The 18,833-nt window shown below is 46.9% G+C and overlaps 1 protein-coding gene across 2 annotated transcripts in view; it reads left to right on the top strand.

The window, feature by feature from the left end:
• KCNJ6 (potassium inwardly rectifying channel subfamily J member 6) overlaps positions 1-18,833 on the top strand; it is a gene marked incomplete at both ends in the record, with an annotated part of 206,138 nt that overhangs the window by 86,221 nt on the left and 101,084 nt on the right. Inside the window, one exon of one of the 2 annotated variants that reach the window (XM_079921376.1) lies at positions 6,527-6,593. The exons of the other annotated variant lie outside the window; for it this stretch is intronic. Of the gene's footprint in view, positions 1-6,526; positions 6,594-18,833 lie in introns of those variants that run through there. 2 annotated transcript variants of the gene reach the window in all.

The following is an 18,833-nucleotide window of genomic DNA, read 5'->3' as shown; positions in this document are numbered from 1 at the left end:
TGGAATCGTGACCCACAAACATAACTTCCCTCGTTTCTCGCAATACGATGGGCTTAAACACAAAGCCTCCCTTTAAGCTGGAGTCTAAGTCCTCTTGGAAGGTGGCCAGGACAGCCCTGACGTCTCTACTTTGTCTCCACAACACAGAGAGTTACAGCTGGGTTCTAGGCATGGGTGCTATAAAAATTCCATCTCACACAGCCTAGTGATAAATCAAATCCAAGTTTATTTATGAAGCGACTCCTGCAGGGTCCCCGGCACGGTGCAGTGTTCTGTCTACTGGCAGAGGATGTTTCTTCAGGTTGTATCGGTGTTTGCCCAGTCTCACCCACACATACTCATTCTCTGCTCAACTGTTTCCCAAGCAAAGTTGCTCCTGGAACAAGCCCAGTTTCCTTGAAGGGATGCCAATGCCTGCTCCCACCCACCTTTCCCTCTGACCAGCTAGTTGATGTCTACATACCTGCTGTTGTGTTACCCAACCCACCTCCTTCCTATCACCTAGACTACCCGAGCTGCAAAGCGAAAGCTAGAAATTATAGAAATTAATCTATACATCTCTAAAAATAGTGCCCTCCATCAAAAAGTGTAACTATAGGGCTTCCCTGGTGGCGCAGTGGTTGAGAGTCTGCCTGCCGATGCAGGGGACACGGGTTCGTGCCCCAGTCCGGGAAGATCTCACATGCTGCAGAGCGGCTGGGCCCGTGAGCCATGGTCACTGAGCCTGCGCGTCCGGAGTCTGTGCTCCGCAACGGGAGAGGCAACAGTGAGAGACCCGCGTACCGCAAAAAAAAAAAAAAAAAAAAGTGTAACTGTAGGTGTGTAGGGTTGAGAGATACATATAATCTGAGGGTTAAATATCCATTGTCTACTCAGGGTTGATTGCTCTTTACCTAGTAAAACAGCACAAGGCAAAGATCATCTTGGAATCCTTAATGTTCAGGTTTTTCCACAGTTTTATCCCTGGACATTTTTCCTGTCATTGCAGCTTCATGGGGCTCCCAAGTTTCAGGTCAGTGAAACCCCAGTGGGGATACTCAGACCCACAGGTTTGTCCATCGTAGTACAAAGCCGAGTAGGAATTTGAGTAAAGCAAACAAAAAAAATAAACTGCGGGCTTCCCTGGTGGCGCAGTGGTTGAGAGTCCACCTGCCAATGCAGGGGACGCGGGTTCTTGCCCCGGTCCGGGAGGATCCCACGTGCCGTGGAGCGGCTGGACCTGTGAGCCATGGACGCTGAGCCTGCATGTCCAGAGCCTGTGCTCCACAACGGGAGAGGCCACAACAGTGAGAGGCCCGCATACTGCAAAAATAAAAATAAAAATAAAAATAAACTGCAAGATCCTGGAGCAGCTGTCAAATCTCAACCTACCATGTTGGGACTTAACAGACAGGCGGGGGAGAAGCAAAACACCAGTCTAAGAAGAAAGAAACTGGATCTTTGAAATTTTTTGCTGAGACTTGACACTCTGCTTACGAATTCTTCCATTTTCTATCACCAGTACACTCATTTTTGTCATATTCTGCCCAAGATAAAACTGAACTCTGAGAAAACCTGAAACTCTGTGGAAATTTCTAGAGATGGGCTCCTGCCATCCATCTCTGGAAGTCTTCTCTCCTCCCATCCTTGATGCCGTGGAGCCCGGTTCCCACCTCTCCACCTGCCACTCCCATCCTGGCCAAAACACAGCCGAAAACCCATCTCTTTTCTGAGCTTGCTCTGACAAGTACAATTCTGCAACAATTACCATATTCTTTTAGAAACATCTGGATTAGCAGAGCACTCACAACCCTTGGGGGCAAGATCCATTACAACCGCAGATTTTCCGAGTTCTGAGCACCTGCCGCCCTCCAGGGTGGAGGAGCCGTCCTGTGGCTGTCGTTCTTGAGGGACACCAGCTCTCCCTGGGGTTGAATAAGTAACTCAAGTGGTTTACACAGTCCACAAACCCTGCGGAAAGATTTCTGGTCCTGGTCTGTGCTGTCGTCTGACCTCTGCACCATCTATTCAAGGGAACAAGACCTTGTGAGCATGGAGTTCATGCCTCTACATCCAGTGAAGCCTTCTCTGCCTGCTACAGACTCAGCAGAGTGGCTTAGCTTCCAGGCATCCCCACGTCACCCTGTGTTAGTTTCCGAATGCTGCTGTGGGTAGCTACCTCAAACCTGGTGGCTTAAACAACACAAATACATTATCTGGCAATTCTGTTAGAAGTCTGGACCGTTGGGTCAGTCCACCTGAATTCCTGTCTCGCTGCTGGAGACATCCCAGCTCTGGTTTTTCGCCTCCTCTTTCCTGTTACCAGCATCGCCTTCCTTGTGCAAATGAGAAGGCAGAAAAGACACCCAAGTGGGACGAAAGGGAGTGTCAGCAACCACCCAGCAGAGGTCACGGAGACTGTTGCCAAGAGGCCTGCAACTTGGAGAATGTGCAGAGAAGCTGGCCAGAGGAATCTGAGGGGGAAGGGCTGGAGACTTTGTCCTGCCCATTACACTACCTCCTTTTAAACCTCCAAAGATATCTTTTTTTTTTTTTTTTTTTTTTTTGCGGTACGCAGACCTCTCACTGTTGTGGCCTCTCCCGTTGCGGAGCACAGGCTCCGGACACGCAGGCTCAGCGGCCATGGCTCAGGGCCCAGCTTCTCCGTGGTACGTGGGATCCTCCCGAACCAGGGCACAAACCCGTGTCCCCTGCATCGGCCACCACTGCGCCACCAGGGAAGCCCCAAAGATATCTTTTTTAATAAATATTTCTAATAAAATCTGTGGAAGGCATATCCTTGTTACCCCACCCCAAAAAAAATACTGGGCTCAAATCAAGTTTTGTGCAGGACTGTGTCACTGCTGTGGCTCAAGGGGAAAATCCATTTCCTTGACTTTTGCATTGTCTAGAAGCTGCCCACGTGACTCTTCCTCCACCTGCTAAACCAGCAACATGGGGCCGAGTCCTTCTTGTGCTGCCATCTCTCTGGTTCTCCCTCTTCTACCTCCCTCCACCACGTACAAGGACCCTTGTAATTATGGTGGGCCACCTGGATAATCCAGGACAACCTCTCTACTTGAAGGTCATCTGATTAGCAACCATAATACCACATGCAAGCTTAATTCCCCTTTGCCATGTAACATAACATATTCACAGGCTCCAAAGATTGACATGGGCATCTTTGGGAGGACGTTATCCTGCCTACCACACACTCCATCAGACATCCTGCCACTTCCCCGCATAATGTGCTCAGGTGTCCCCTCCCACTTGCAAAACCAACCCCCTTCTTCAGATCTAGGGGATTCCTCCCTGCCCCTAGCAAGGCCTCTACCAGCTTTTCCTGATTAAACCTCAAAGCTTCACCCCTTGAGAGCAACCCAGCTCTTTGTCTCCTGAAGCCAAATCTTTGGAAAACAAAAGAACTTTGAAGAACTCCTCAAAGGCAAGACACAAATCTCTCTGGCCTTCTCCAGGTGGGGAAAATACCTGCCCCTTTCAGGGAGGGAGAAAAGACAGCTGGTTTCTCAGCTGTCTTTCTGATAATTGCCTTCTTGGGTCTGCTCGATGCCTGCAGTGTGCCTCTTCCTATCATTATGCTTGTTTGGGTTTGGGAACACATCTCATCCTCTTGAACCTTCCACCAGAGCTCACACAGTGCTCTGCACACATGTTCAAGCATTCACTGATTTCACACCAACACATGCAATGGGAGAGATTTTAGCTTTGTCTCGGCAGGGCTTCAAAAATCGTCAAAAATATAGAAGAATGTAAGGCTTTGCCACCAATCTCAATAGCCAACAAAATCCTACAATTGGAAAGCTTAAAACTTTTGCTGGGATCTATTTGGATATTGTGCTAGAACATTTTAAAAAACACAAGCCATAGAGCAATCAAAGAGAATGAAGTACCATTTGGAGAGCATGAGAAAGTTGCAGGCTACCATTCCAAATGTTTAGTCTTAAGGAAAGGAAAAGACTCATTCATCTATTCAAGAAACATTTATTGAGTTCCTAGTATATGCAAGGCCTTGTTTGAAGTACCAAGTTTATGGTCACAGGAAACCTTGTGCTCTCTCTTGTTCCTCCACGGTTTAATCAGAGGGGAATTACTCAGAGTAGAGTGAGTATCGTGGAGGATGTGGGCTTTGACATGAGACAGGAGGTCAGATGTCCTGGGTAAGCTACAAAACTTTCCAGTAACTTCTCCCCCCTATATCTTAACAATGGTAATACAAATGACATCTGCTCACAGTATTTGGGAGAAGACAGAATTGCACACATAGAGTGAGCTCAATAAATATCCCTCTTCACCCCTCTTGTCTCACAGAACACACTCAAAATAATCCCAGATCACTAGACTTCCAGGTAGAAAGAAGGAAGTGGCTTTCTTGTAATCCCAGGCTTTGTTTAAACTGTTCCCTGTGTCTGGGATTTTCCTAAACCTCTGCTTTTCCACTTAAGAACTCCCTGCTTTCCTCAACCTTTCCCTTCACACCTCATCCCAGACAATTAGTCCACCATCTCTGCATTCCCACATGCTACGGACTGAATTGTGTCTCCCCAAAATTCATACGTTAAAGCCCTAACCCCCAGTGTGATGGTATTTGGAGGTGGCATCTTTAGGAGGCAAGTAGATTGTGAGGGTGAAGCCCATTAATTGAATTAGTGCTTTCTAAGAAGAAACCACAGAGAGCATTCTCTCTTTCTCTCTCTCTCTCTCTCTCTCTCTCTCTCTCTCTCTCCATCATGTGAGGACATCTGCAAACTACAAAGAGAGTCCTCACCAGGAACTGAATCAACCAGAGCCTTGACCTAGGACTCAGCCTCCAGGACTGCAAGAAATAAGTGACTGTTGTTGAAGCAGCCCCCCAGTCTGGTATTCTGGTGTAGCAGCCTGAGCTGACTAAGACACCAGAGTCCTGGGATCACCACTGCTGCCCTAGTGGCCAGCGTGCACTACCTTTTCTTCAAGGCTGCAAACCCACAAGGGCAGAGCTGTGTCCTTATTCCCCATCTTACCCCAAGCATTTAGCACAGGATCTACTGCCCTGAATTGTTTCCTGTCGCTGCCATAACAAATCATCGCAAATTTGTTGCACTAATAACACAGATGAATTATCTTACAGCCTTACTCAAAAGGCTGACATGAGTCTCGCTGGGCTAAAGTCAAGGTGTCATTAGGGCTGTGCTCCTTGCTGGAGGCTCTAGATGAAGGTCTGTTCGCTTGACTCCTCCAGCTTCTGAAGGCCACCTGCATTCCTGGACTTGTGGCTTCATTCTACCATCTTTGAAATTATGCTGCCATCTCTCTGGTCTTCCCTCTTCCACTTTTAAGGACCCAGGATAATCTCCCAATTGACTGACAACCTCTCTTTCATCTTCAACCTCAATTTCCTTTTGCCGTGTAACATACATATTCACAGGTTTCAGGGAGTGGGATGTGAACATCATCGGGGCATTATGTTGCCCACTACAAGCCATAGAAGGAGAAATTGAATAAACCTGGATCTTAATTTATGATGCCTGCAACTCAGCAAAATCCTAACACCCTCTTCTTGTTGCCATCCTTTACAACCCATAACCCCAGTAAGCCTGGTCTCTAGTCTTGAATATCTCAGGAACTTATTCTGAAAAACATTGTGTAAGAGATACAACACCAATCCTATGGTGCTTGAGTTTTTTCTTGGTGGCCTTTAGTCCAGCAACCACTTAATCTTCACTTGTCTCACTTGAATTACTACTGTAAGTGCAGGATAGCCTTCTGGGAAAGGTTCTGGAATGGGGATTCCATTCCAGGCCACTCTTCTTGCCCCATCCACCTTCCCAAGAGGACACTGCTTCATGAGTGGGAAACCCTAGATAAAGCCCACACCTGATCTGTGCTTCCAGCAGGTTGGACCTCTAATTCTTTGTGTTTCTGGAAAATCATAAATCATCTGCCTTGCTTCCCAGTCATCTCTCCTGAAAGTCTCTCATCTGGGAAAATAGGAATGCATGCTATCTACTATTTATAAGGGAGTGTGGCTCCCCTGTTGATTTGGGGAAAAGTGAATTTTCCTGCAAAAAGCTCAAAGCATTTTTATGAATATAACATTTCACTTCCCACAAGATCTTTATAGAGTTATAGATAGAAGAAATAAAAATGGCGGCAACTTATAGAAGTAGTACTGAGCATATTTAAAGGCAATAACTGAGATTTTTAAGTGGTCACCCCACAGAAGGTAGGTGTTGGCATTTTCTATTTGATACCCCAAATCAACCTGACATGCGACCAGTTCATTTACAGATAGATATGTGTGTGGAAACACACACACACACACATCCATATAATTTCATCCATCCACCAACTTACTCATTCAGGCAGTGTCTACTGAGCCTGCACTGTGTTCCCCACATTATCACAGGCACAGGGATGTGGAGAAAGTGGGTGAGACATAGCCACTTACTTTTGAGAGTTCAGGGTCTTCCAGGGCAGAGTGGCATGGAAGCCAGCCATAGTCATACGATGTGCTGAGTGTTATCCTTTGCAGGCACTGGGTGGAGAGGATGGGAACCAATAGTCTTGGGAGCTCCCCGGGGAGGGGAAGTTTGAGCTGAGTCCTGAGGACTCAGGTAAGTTGTAGGGGGTAAGAAAGAGCATGGAAGACAGTGGAAGTGAAAAGACATTGTCATGTGAAAGGACACATGTGTGAAAGAGCATCGTGCCTTAGAGCACCCTGGGAACTCTACGTTCAGGCAGAGGGAAAACCAAGGTCACATCATCAGTGGCGTGGACAGCCACTGCCAAGGAGCTTGGACTTTACCAGTGGGACCCCTGAACGACGTAAAGCAGGACAGGAACACAATGGGATCTGAACTGGAAAGAGCCCATGAGGAAGCTCTGTGAAAAAGAAAGGGGAGTCTATTTCTGGTTTACACCTGAAACTAACACAACACTTTAAATCAACTATACCTCAATTTTTAAAAAAAAAAAAAAAGGGAAGCGGAGGTAGGAAAGACTGGAGCCATGATCTAGACTTGGAGACACCTGCAACAATCCAGATGAAAACTGATAAGAGGCTGCAGGATAGCATTTATGGGCTGATCACGTGTGTTTGAATGTGTGTTGATGCACAAAGGTACCTGGAAAGATGTTCATTAAAATGTTAACAGTAGTTACCTCTGGTGGCAGGACACAGGGTGAATTTTTTGCTTGCTTCTTTACACTTTCCTTGGTTGCTTGAAATTTTCTACATGAGGATGTGTTACCTTTATAAGCAAGAACAAACAAAAAAAGTTTTGTTTTTGCTGCTTATTAAAAACTGACAGTGACCCTGAGAGACTGCATATACAAATAGGCAATGGCCAGACCATGCATAAAAATAGAACGTTGACCCATATCCTGTAGCAATCTGCCCAGGAAACCAACCCCTTATGTGCAGTAAACAACCCAGGAAGCTAGCCTGCTTCCTGGGTCAGACTGTAGTCGGAGGTGTAGAAACCCAGACTGTCATCTCTAGTAAAACCCAGGAAGCTAAATATTGACTTCCATAACAACTGGCTCAACATGGCCGGGACTTGATTAATAACTGACAGCTTTCCTAATTTTTGTCTCTGCTTCCAACTTAGTACCAACTAAAGAAAGCTAACTATGCACCCCTAAGCAATCACATAGGATACCCCCCTACTCATTGGCCACCCATACCTTCTCCAGACCTATAGCCTCCAATCAGGGCACACCTGAAGCCTTCCCTTTTCTCCACTATGAAGCTTTCCCACTGCTCTGCCTGCCTTTGAGTCTTTGCCAAAATGCAAGTCACGTGGCTGACTCTCTTGCTATAGCAAACTCTAGTAGTCTTTGCTTTTCTCATGTGGTTGGTCTTCATTTATTCCACAACACAATCAGTTCTGCTCCAAAAGGGGATAATAAAGTGGGGGCAAGAGGAAAAGCTTTTAGGAAGAAGAGGCCATGGGATTTGGTGTCTACTGTCAGTGGGGTGAAGGAGAGAGAAGCAAGGAAGCCTCTGGCTTCTGGCTTGGGATTCTGAGCAGACGCTGGTGGCATCCATGGAGTCATGTAAAGGGAAGGAACACATGGGAGAGGTATATGACAGGGTCTACAGGACACAGAAGGCACACATGGTGGAGGGGGTGTGGAGGTTAGGAGAGAGACTCTATGGAGGTGTGGGGAAATCTAGGGGAAACCAGCCCGGGATGGGGAGGCCTCAGGGCTGGGAACAGCTGGAGCCATCACCACCCGGAGTCCACAGGTGCCAAAGAAGGAAACCAGAGAGAACTGTGGGAGAGAGGGCCACCGAATGGGACTGTGGTGGTAGAAAGAGGAGCTCAATCCATTTCAATTCAACCTGGAGCCCACAGGAAGGCTCCACTGTCCACCTGCCTTTCCATCTCCTGTCAGTGCTTCCCATGAGCTAAACCCACCAGGAAACCAGAGGACATGAGAGACCCATTGCATCCATAATAACCATTCTCCTGTGATGTGGAGAATCAAGGAGGGTTCAGGGAAGCTCTGCAGGGGCACTTAGAGAATACTTAGCCCAGACAGCCTGGGGATAATGAGCTCCATCTTGAAAATGTTCATTTTGAGGTTCCCTGGGAAATGCAGGTGGAGCTGTCTAGCAAGCAAGTCAATATGGCAGCGTAGAAATGGAAAGATCTGAGTTGGAGAGGTGGGTGTGGAAGTCATCTAAATATCAGGAGAGTTTCAGCACAAGTGACCTCTCCCAGAGAAAGAATGAGGGATGAGAAGAGAAGCAGGCTGAGGACAAACCCTGGGTGACCCCAACATTGAGGTGGGAAAACAGAAGAAGGGGTCAGGGAAGGTCAATGGGAAGGAGAATGGATCAGAGACCCAGAGACCATAATCAGGATGTTCATGAGATTTTTAGTCATACTTTTCAGCCGTCAGGTCTACCAATAAATTAGGGAAAGATCTAAACAAAGGTACAAGGTCAAACCAAACACAAATAACTTTTGAAGTTCATGGTCTTTGAGGGCTCTAGGGGGAAGGGCAATAAGGGAAGAGTTACTGGGAGTCACAGCATTTGCACTTCCTTGAACACATTTTGTAAAGTAGTCCCAGCAAGAGACTTCCCTGGTGGTGCAGTGGTTAAGAATCTGCCTGCCAATGCAGGGGACACGGGTTCGAGTCCTGGTCCAGGAAGATCCCACATGCCGTGGAGCAACTAAGCCCGTGCACCACAACTACTGAAGCCCGCGTGCCTAGAGCCCGTGCTCTGCAACAAGAGAAGCCATTACAATGAGAAGCCCGCGCACCGCAACGAAGGGTAGTCCCACTCTCCGCAACTAGAGAAAGCCCATGTGCAGCAACAAAGACCCAACACAGCCAAAAATAAAAATTAATTAATTAATTAAAAATAAAAAAAGATTTTTTAAATAAAGTAGTCCCAGCAAGCCTGTTTAACAAGCTGCCCTGGAGGAACTGATTTGGCAGGAAAGATTAGGGTGACAAACTACATGATTGTCAATACAGGCGACGTCACCAGTGCTTCAAATATGAGACTCATACCCACAGCGTGGGATGCCAATCAGTGCTTGGTAATTATTGATATTTTTCTTTCAAAATCCCCGAGGAAGTTTTAACGAACACAGAATTACACATAAATTCATGAGCCATCCAGTCGCCTAAACCAAAAGATACACTACCTGGTCCTCACATCTCACTTCTTCCACTTGCAAGTGTCCGTTTTTCCAAGAGCTCTTCCTCTCTGCCAAGCCCCCTTGTTGTGCAGAGCACAAAAGTAAGGTGCTCTCAATGTCTGTTTTCTCCATCCAGGCACAAATTAGGTTATTGCTGATGTGCAGAAAGCCAGCCCATGCTTGAACAAATGGGCGCCACCGTTTCCAAAGATGGAAAGCGGTTCACGCTAGCAGCAATCTCTTAACCCTTTTTCGACTAGTTGTGCTTAATTCCAAACCTTATTCATTTATTTCCCCAAATCCTGGGCCTCCAAGTTTGCTCCTCCCATATAGCAGCCCTTTTCTTCTCCCTTAGGCCAGGGAGTTGGCTGCTCTGAATCAATTCCAGTCCCAGCGCACTAGGAGTAGGCGTTGCTGAGGAGTAGATGTTCCACAGCAGCCCCGTCCAGTAGAAACATACGGCCAGTCCCTCGTGCTACCTTACAGTTTCTAGGAGGCACATTTAACTGGAAAATTAAATAGGTAAAATTAACATAGTGATATATTTCATTTAACCCAATATAACAATACAGAGTATTATCATTCTAATGCGATCAATAGGAAAACTGTTGATGAGATATTTTACATTATTGCATTATTACTTTTCTCATTATGTCTTCACATCCCCTGTTTGGATTGCACCTACAGCACATCTCATTTTGGGTCAGGCTCATTTCAAATAGCCAGTAGTGACAACGTGGCAGGTGGCTGTCATATTAGTGCAGATCCTGGACCCTCCTCTGGTGACCGCCCCAGGGTTCTCTCCAGCAAAAGTTACTCATTCTTCCCAGAAAAAATGAGCCCATCAGCCCATCCAAGGAGGAACTTGTGGGCTACAAAGGCTCTCTTTGTTTTGCATATATCAGGAAGTTATTAGAAATTATCATACTAAGTGAAGTAAGTCAGACAGAGAAAGACAAATACCCTTTGATATCACATATGTGGAATCTAAAAAAAAAATGATACAAATGAACTTATTTATAAAACAGAAACAGACTCATAGACATAGAAAACAAACTTAAGGTTACCAAAGGGCAAAGATGAAGAAGAGATAAATTAGGAGTTTGAGATTAAAATATATACACTACTATATATGGAGTAGATAACCAACAAGGACCTACTGTATAGCACAGGAAACCATATTCAATCAATAGCTTGTAATAATATATATATATATATATATATATATATGTATAACTGAATCACTTTGCTGTATATCTGAAACTAATGCAACATTGTAAATCATCTGTATTTCAATAAAATTTTTTTGAAAAGAAAAAACCTAAAAAAAGGAAGTTATTAGAGACGGCTGGTGCAGGAAGGAGAGAGCTGGCACATAATCTATTATGCCTTATTGTGTGATGAACAGCATTATCCAAACCAACGCAGGGTCCATTAAAGCAAAACACACAAACAAAATCTCTCCTGGTCCACCTGAGCATTTATTTGAAAAATATTTCTTGGGACTCGGGGAAAAGGAAATAAATAGGAACATTAGATTTATGGCTAGAAGCGCCAGCATCTCTGGATTTATGATATAAGCCGAAAGTTTGCAAAGCTAGATAAAACATGACTTTTCAAGGACATATCATTTGCAACTGTTGACATCCACAGGCAAGGCAAAGTCGAGAGAAGAACGCCAATTTCTATTTTTCCTTTTAAAAAGAGCAGATGTAATTACTTCAGTGTATGTACTTGTGTTCAGAATTCAATCAAGTGACTTTAGAGAAATCAAATACACTTTTGCTGGAGAACCAAAAGGAAAGAGTGATTCAGTGGGAGGCTGAGCAAAACACACAGGGGAGGAGCACAGAAGCAGGAGAAAATGCAATTTTAAAAGGACCATATCCCAAGAGCATGAAACCCAAACAGCATTGCAGCAGACAGACCCCAGGCACGGGAAGCGCGAGGGCTTTTGCAATCTATGGGTTGTTAATAAGTCGGTCTCGGGAGATACAGAACACCAAACCGGCATCATAGTTACCCCCAAGGGCTGCCTGTTACCATGGCTTACGCCAGTTGTCAGTGGAAGCAGAGAATCAAAAAGAGCTCACTGTTTAAAAAGAGTATGATGTGAACACTGAACACATACAGCAACAGAAAAACCCAGAATCCCCTGTGCCAAACCCATCCCTCCACCCGGCTTCTCCGAGAGCTGACCAAGTGCACAGTCCAAGAATTTCCTCTCGCTGAAGGTGGGAGTTTTCTCCCTTTCTACCAAAGCCATCTTCTGTGAGAAGCACACCTCAGCCACAGAGCCTTCCAAGCTCATTCAAACGTAGACCTGAAAACCTAGGACCAGAATGGCCTTAAGTCCCCAGACACAGCCATGTAGGGCTAAAGAGCTTTATTGTGCAATAATTTGCCATTTTCTATACAGAAACAGTCCAGAGCTGTGGCTTAGTGGACCGAGAGCCTTTGCTGGTGTTCTGACCCCATCCCCAGCGCTCACTCAGGCCCCACCCTCACTAGCTGTGAATGGACAGGAAGGAATCAACAGTCCCCTTTCCAGATCTCTTTCCCTCCCAGGATGGAAGACTCAGTTCGAGTCCTACTGTGGTCAGAGCTGCCCAAAGGTGTTCCACAATGCAAGGCTGTTCCTTGGGGAAACTGTTTGTTCCTTCTAGCAAGATGAGACCAGAAAACAAACAAACAAGACTGGCAAAGAATCGCAGAGAAGTTGCCGTCTTGACTTTCCCTCTGCTTCACTTTACAAAGGCGCTTAATTTCACAAGAGAAACACACAGCCTGAGTTGGGAGAAGAAGAGAAAGGCAAATATCTCCAATGCCTGATGAATATTCACAAAGTATTGCAGGTTCAGGTGGGGAATCGTCCTCAAGGAGCGAATGAATGATAGGTACAAATCCAGCAAACTTCTGGCCACTCTAACCCCAAATGAGACTTCCGTCTCCAGCAAACACACCCAAAGTGAGGCAGGATGAAACAGGTCTTCCCATTGCATCAAGCCTGAACGGAGCCGGGGCGGAGGGGGTCCCTCAAGGAAAGAGCAAGCCATGCTTTCTGAGAACACTGCTGTGCTCCCCATGACATTAGTGCCAAGCCAGGAATGCCAGTACCACAAAAGGAAAAGATGATGCACCCAAAGTGATTGGTTGGGAAATTGATCTCAGGAGAAAAGCTCACTGTCACCCAGTCAACCGCAATGGCCCGTGGTGGCAACTTGTGTCTAATTTGCATAAGAACATGATTAAGGATGGCATCTCCCATCCAGTGAAATGCTAACGTCGGTTGAAGCTCGCAGGCGTTCATCACAGTCACTGGTTATGAATGACTTGCCAGATGTTCTAGGCTGGCTTCGGCACGATGGTCAGCACCGGAGCCTGTAGGGGTGAATGGTACATGAACAAGGAGCTGGGGGGACAGTCCTCACCCTCTGTCCATCTCCCTGCCAGGCCAGCAGCCCCGGGCAGGCATCCCAACACGCTCCATCTCCCAGCTGCCCGTATGCTTCTCGGGCTTCGGCAGATGGGGAGGCGTGACCTTCTGGACTTTTCCCATCCAATGCAAGTTTTCTTTTTAGGTGAAATCCACATAACATGAAAACTAACCTTTTTTTTTTTTTTTTGGCCACATCCCGTGGCATGCAGCCTCTTAGTTCCCCGACCAGGGACTGAACCCGTGCCCCCTTGCAGTGAGAGTGCTGAGTCCTAACCACTGGACCTCCAGGGAATTCCGAAAACTAATCTTTTTGAAGTACATTTCAACAGCATTTAGTGCACGGATAAAGTTGTGCAGCCAGCGTCTCTATCAAGTTCCTAAACAGTCTCATCACCCCAAAAGGAAACCCCATGCCCATTAAGCTGACATCCCCTATTTCAACACAACCTTTAAAGGAAGATCTTCTCTAATTACAAAAACATATCTCCCCACACTCCTGCCCTGACCTCAGACCAGTTTCTAGCCACAAAAAAACGTGGCATCCTCTGGCAGGGATTTAGGTTTTATTCATCTCTCTATCCCAGGGCCTAGCCCAGTGAGTGACATGTGGCTCCCAGTGGAAGTTATGGGATCAAAATGGTAGAGACAGGGCGCTAAGCCTGCACTTAGGGCGTCAGGGATGCATATTTCAGCTCATCTGTTTTGAGGTGAGCCCTGAAGCTGTACTTCCCCCTAGACTCTATGTGAAGTTCACCCAAGACCTAAGCTGGCTGGGAAGCCAATGAGAGCCAGGAGGAGAGAATCCTCCTTCCTTTATGGAGTCCAGACCCCAAGGGCATCCCAAATGGCATGTCCACAGATGAGCTCCATGACACCATTCCCTCTCCCCTTGGAAACCCAGCCATGGGTGGTCCATGGGATGCTGTGATGTGATAATATCACATCAGGAAACAGCAAGCATTTTTCAGGGGTGGGCATTTGATTGTGGCATATTTTCCCCTAAGAATTCCATCCATCTCCAATAACAGCAGCAGCTGCTGCTCTAGGAATGGGGGCTTTGCCCTCATTCCCCACCAGCGAGGCTGCTTTGGCTCTTTCAGAGCAGATGTCCTTTTCTCTTTTGCCTCCAGCTGTGGGTTTCCACCAAATGAGTCACTTCAAGGACTTTAAGTCACTTGAGGCTTTAAGCACCCCTTCTGCCCGGCTGCCCCACACTGTGCCTCTGAGGAGGGTCCGGGACTTGCACTGACCCTTTGGGATGGGGTCTGGTCTGGATACCGCACTGGTCCTGGCACCAGCCTCCACCAGAGGCGAGAGCTTTGGGGAGAAGGGCTGGAGGGGATAAATACACAAAAATGCCCAAAGCCTGGGTGCTGAGGTCTGGGGTCTCCCTGGCGCCATGAGGGGCAGTACCACACTTAAACATAGAAGGATTGCATTTTCAAGCCCACAGGAAAAAATGCGCTGGGTGAAAGCAGAAAAGCAGCACAAAGAGTCTGTAGGTGATTCCCAGCCCTGGGCTGTACCTGTTTCTGGTTAAGTGATTCTATTTTAGAAGCTCGATTTCCATCTACCCTCTGAGTCTAGCAACAGAGTCTAAGGTAACCTCCCATGCGTGTCAGAGAGTCTTCCTCTGTTTGGATAATATGTCACTCTCGTCTTTGCTGTCACCGGGTGACTGAGTCTCTCTTTCCCAAGTCGAGGGGAGGGAGGATGGGTGGATGGGCCCCGAGAACAGTGGGTACACTGAGAGTCAGAGCAGCCTGCAGCACCAACCGTGTCAGCCAGATAGAGAGCGGGGGGTGGGGGGGTGGAGGGCAGCCCTGAGCAAACAGCAAAGAAGGCCAAGTGTGGACCCGACGGTCTCCAATTCCCACTGCACCCCAGGAACCAGTAAATCTGTATTTCAGATACCTGTTCTGTGGAACCTAGATGTGTAATTCTGGGAGAAGCACATTTAAGCAATTACAAATAATTGTAATAGTATATATCTATAAAACAGGATGATTCGGAACAAGCCTAGCTTGTTCTAGAACACTCCAAGGCGAGACAGAGTTGGCAGCATTTCCTAAACCTACTATCCCTTCACTTTCCTTCCCCTTCAAAACAGGATCCCTTCACCCTCACTCTGGGAGGTAGAACTTGTTCCAGCCGGGTGAAGAAGTAGGTTCATCCCGACTCATGAGAGGCAACTGTTACATATTCAGGAATTTTGAGAGCTGGTCAACAGTTGATAGGTTGGAATCAGCCGTGGTGGGAGTTTTTGCAGCACAGGAATAGGCAAACTCTCTGATCAAGGCTTTACTCCCCGCTCCCAGCCACCCCCCGTGGAGCTGCTTTAGCAGCAAAACAGTGGTCTTAGCCCAATTTAGGGAGTCTCCTGGACTTGGAGGGGGCGTCGGGGAGTCTGAGGATTCCCCATGTCTTGTCCTCTCCTCCGTGGAATCCTTGGACTGGCTCCCCTTTTGTGGGGCGTTTTGAGGCCTCAGCAGTTTCCCTTCTGCACAGACTGGAAGGGAGGAGGGGCGTTCCACTCCACCCCTCCCAGTGGGAACACCTTGACCCAGCCACCCAGTCTCAGCCCTAATGGGAGGAAACCCACCCCACACTGTTTATGACATGTTCCCAGACAGTGACTTAATTATGAAAAGAAAAATGATATCCCTGGAGCCTGGCCAAATGGAGAACCAGAAACCGGCATCCAGCCTAGAGATTCAGGTTCCGCTTGCCAGCCCCTCAGAGCCTTGGGGGCAACACACGGTGACTCAAACAAATGAGAAAAACATTGAAAGCCCAAGAGACTGCGGAAAGTGAAGGCAGTGAGATTTGATGCCTACCCAGTCACCTGGTGGGCTGCGTCAGTCAGGTGCCGTTTGAAGAGAACCCAGAATGCTGGTGCAGGTTCACAGAAACTGGGCTGCCCAGGAAGTTGGGGCAGAGGTGAGGGAATGGCCACACCTACCTGTCTGATGCAGGTGGAGGAGAGCCGTTCTCTTCTTTGAAACCTGGGGGAATGCAAGCCTCATATGTGTGAAAAATGGTGAGATGTGATTCTCACATCTACTGAAACCTCATGGAAGTCTTTTGAGAACATATGGCTAAGATTGTATTTTATTTGCTTCCCAGGGAAAATAAGATGCAATGTATTTCATTGGACAGAGACCATTCAAAAATATATCAAGCTTCCTTTTTTTTTTTTAATTGAAGTATAGTTGATTTACAATGCTGTGTTAGTTTTTGGTATACAGCAAAATGATTCGGTTATATATATATATATATATTCTTTTTCATATTCTTTTCCATTATGGTTTATTACAGGATATTGAATATAGTTCCCTGTGCTATACAGTTGATCTTTGTTGTATATCTATTTTAAATACAGTGGTGTGTATCTGTTAATCCCAAACTCCTAATTTATCCACCCCCCTTCCCCTTTGGCAACCATAAATTTGTTTTCCATGTCTGGGAGTCTGTTTCTGTTTTGTAAATAAATTCATTTGTGTCATATTTTAGATTCCACATATAAGCAATGTCATATGATATTTGTCTTTCTCTGGTTCACTAAGTATGATAATCTCTAGGTCCATCTATGTTGCTGCAAATGGCATTATTTCATTCTTTTCAAGCTTCCTTTTAAAAGGAATTTCTTATTTCATCCTGAAAAAAAACAATTGTAGATGGGGAATATTTTTCAGGATGAAAGCTGATGGGGTAAGTTGTCTACCAGCAAAAAGGCACCTTTTCTGGAAAAAAAGGCACCGAGAGGTGGGGAAGGAAGGTCAGTGGCCCAAGATAAGGAACCAAGTGGTTGTCTGGACACTTGAGTCTGCAGACCCTGAATCCAGTGCATTTGCCCTCCGCAAAGCCCTGGCGGAGGACATACCCATTCCTGCGTGCTAAGGCAATGATTGCATGGAACAGGCTTCTCTTCAAAAGACTCTCAAATGCCAACAGCAGATCTTGCCAGAACAACACAGATTTAATGAAGTGCAAAATGTAGGCCTTCTGCATTCCAACCGGAATTTCACCAGGAATTTAAGCCACATCTCCAGTAAAAGCAATGCAGTTTCATTGATGCAGGAATTAGTGTAATCACTGAAATACATTCGGAGGATACAAGCTTTCATAAGAAAAGAGGCCGTCGGCTTTAATCTGCTCGAAATGCTATCACTTAAACTTTAAGTGCAAAGTTAAACGACAGGATGCCTATAGATCGTGCAGTAAAGGTGAAGTTGAGGGGGGAAATGATGCAGGGAAATAACTGTTTTCTTGTAAAATTAAGCATACCTTGTTAGAGCAGAGGAAATACCCTGAATCCTGCTCTCCAGCCCCCACCCCCAATTTTTTTGCTGGTAGCAGGTGGAGTCTCCCAACAGGTGTTTCATGGTGGGGACCAGTTATCCTGAGCCCTCAATTACCTGGTCACTTCTCAGAGTGAACTGCCAGGACCCTTCTCCTGAAACCCAATTATTGTCGCTCCCAGGAAAGGGGCAGCAGAGGAAACAAAATTCAGTTTTCCACTTGCTAGAATTCTTAACAGCAAGGGGTCTGTGGGAAGCAGTGAGCTGAAACAATTGTCCAAAATTGGAACTCTGACTAACGTGAGGGCTGAAGTCCTTCCTCCACTGTGAAAACCCGCAATGTGGTGGGGCCTGACTAGGCTCTGCCTGTCCTGCTCCAGAAAATTGACAGAAACGTTATGCCCATCAGTCAGGGAGGGACTGGATATTCTGAAACAGCTTCCCTTGTCCTCACCCTAGAGCTTACCAAACCCTTCATAGAATATTGGGCACCTCACAGTTCTAGAATCTTCGGGAGGTTGTCTTGGGGCTCAGCTCTACTGCAGAGCTAAGAAACTACTTTCTCACCTCTCCCGGCCCCTCCTTGTCCCTCCTCAAGGCTGGAAAGTCAGATCTCTTCTGTTCGCTCTCCAGGATGGAGGACCGCAGTCCAGGGACAGGAAGAAGAAAGGACTGGAACGGCTGTCCCCGTTCTGAGCTGGACACAGCTTGTCATCCTTCCTGTGTCAGGCACGGTGGCTTCAGCAGACAGGAAGGGGTGGTCCTCTCTCTGCGGGCGATGCTTGAATTCCACCCCTTCCCAACCCCGGGATATCTTATTCACTCTCATGCCAGTGCTTTCGTCCAGAATTCCCCATTGCTCCGTTTCCACCAGCTCCCCCCTCCCCTCGTTTGAAAATCCAGATCTCATGCTTATTGTTCCCGGCCACCCTGCCCCCTCCCTCCACCTACAGACAAAATGTCTCCTGCCTCTTCAGCCCATCATCACCCTCTTCCCCTGCAGCCTGACTTGCATTCTGACCGGTCTATTCAGAGTCGCCAGTGGTCTCCTGGCTGCCAAACCCAATGACCTCTCCTCTGCTAAATATGGGGCCTTGGCTTCCCTGACCTGGACCCTCCCCTCAGCAGAGCCTTCTCCCCTCTGCTAACTCCCTCTCTCACTCCCTCCTCAGACCACTCTCTGTCGATACCCCCTGGGTACCTATGGTCTCAATTCTTTTGTGGTTCCTCTATGCTCTCATGTTCTGGGACAGCTCGCCCATCGCCCTCAACACCACTGGGCTGGGGCGTTGTGCATCTCTGTGCTGTTTGATTAATGGAAAGAGCCCTAGACGCGCAGCCAGCACCCTCGACCTAACACAGTTCTAGCCGTGTAACCTCGGGTGAAGACTTCAGCCTTTCTTGCATCAGTGATTCAAGTCTGCCACACCGATTCCTGAAAGATGAGAATGA

Source organism: Stenella coeruleoalba (assembly GCF_951394435.1).
Source record: "Stenella coeruleoalba genome assembly, chromosome: 5".
In the NCBI taxonomy this organism is placed as follows: domain Eukaryota; kingdom Metazoa; phylum Chordata; class Mammalia; order Artiodactyla; family Delphinidae; genus Stenella; species Stenella coeruleoalba.
This window is presented reverse-complemented; position numbering and strand designations above follow the sequence as displayed.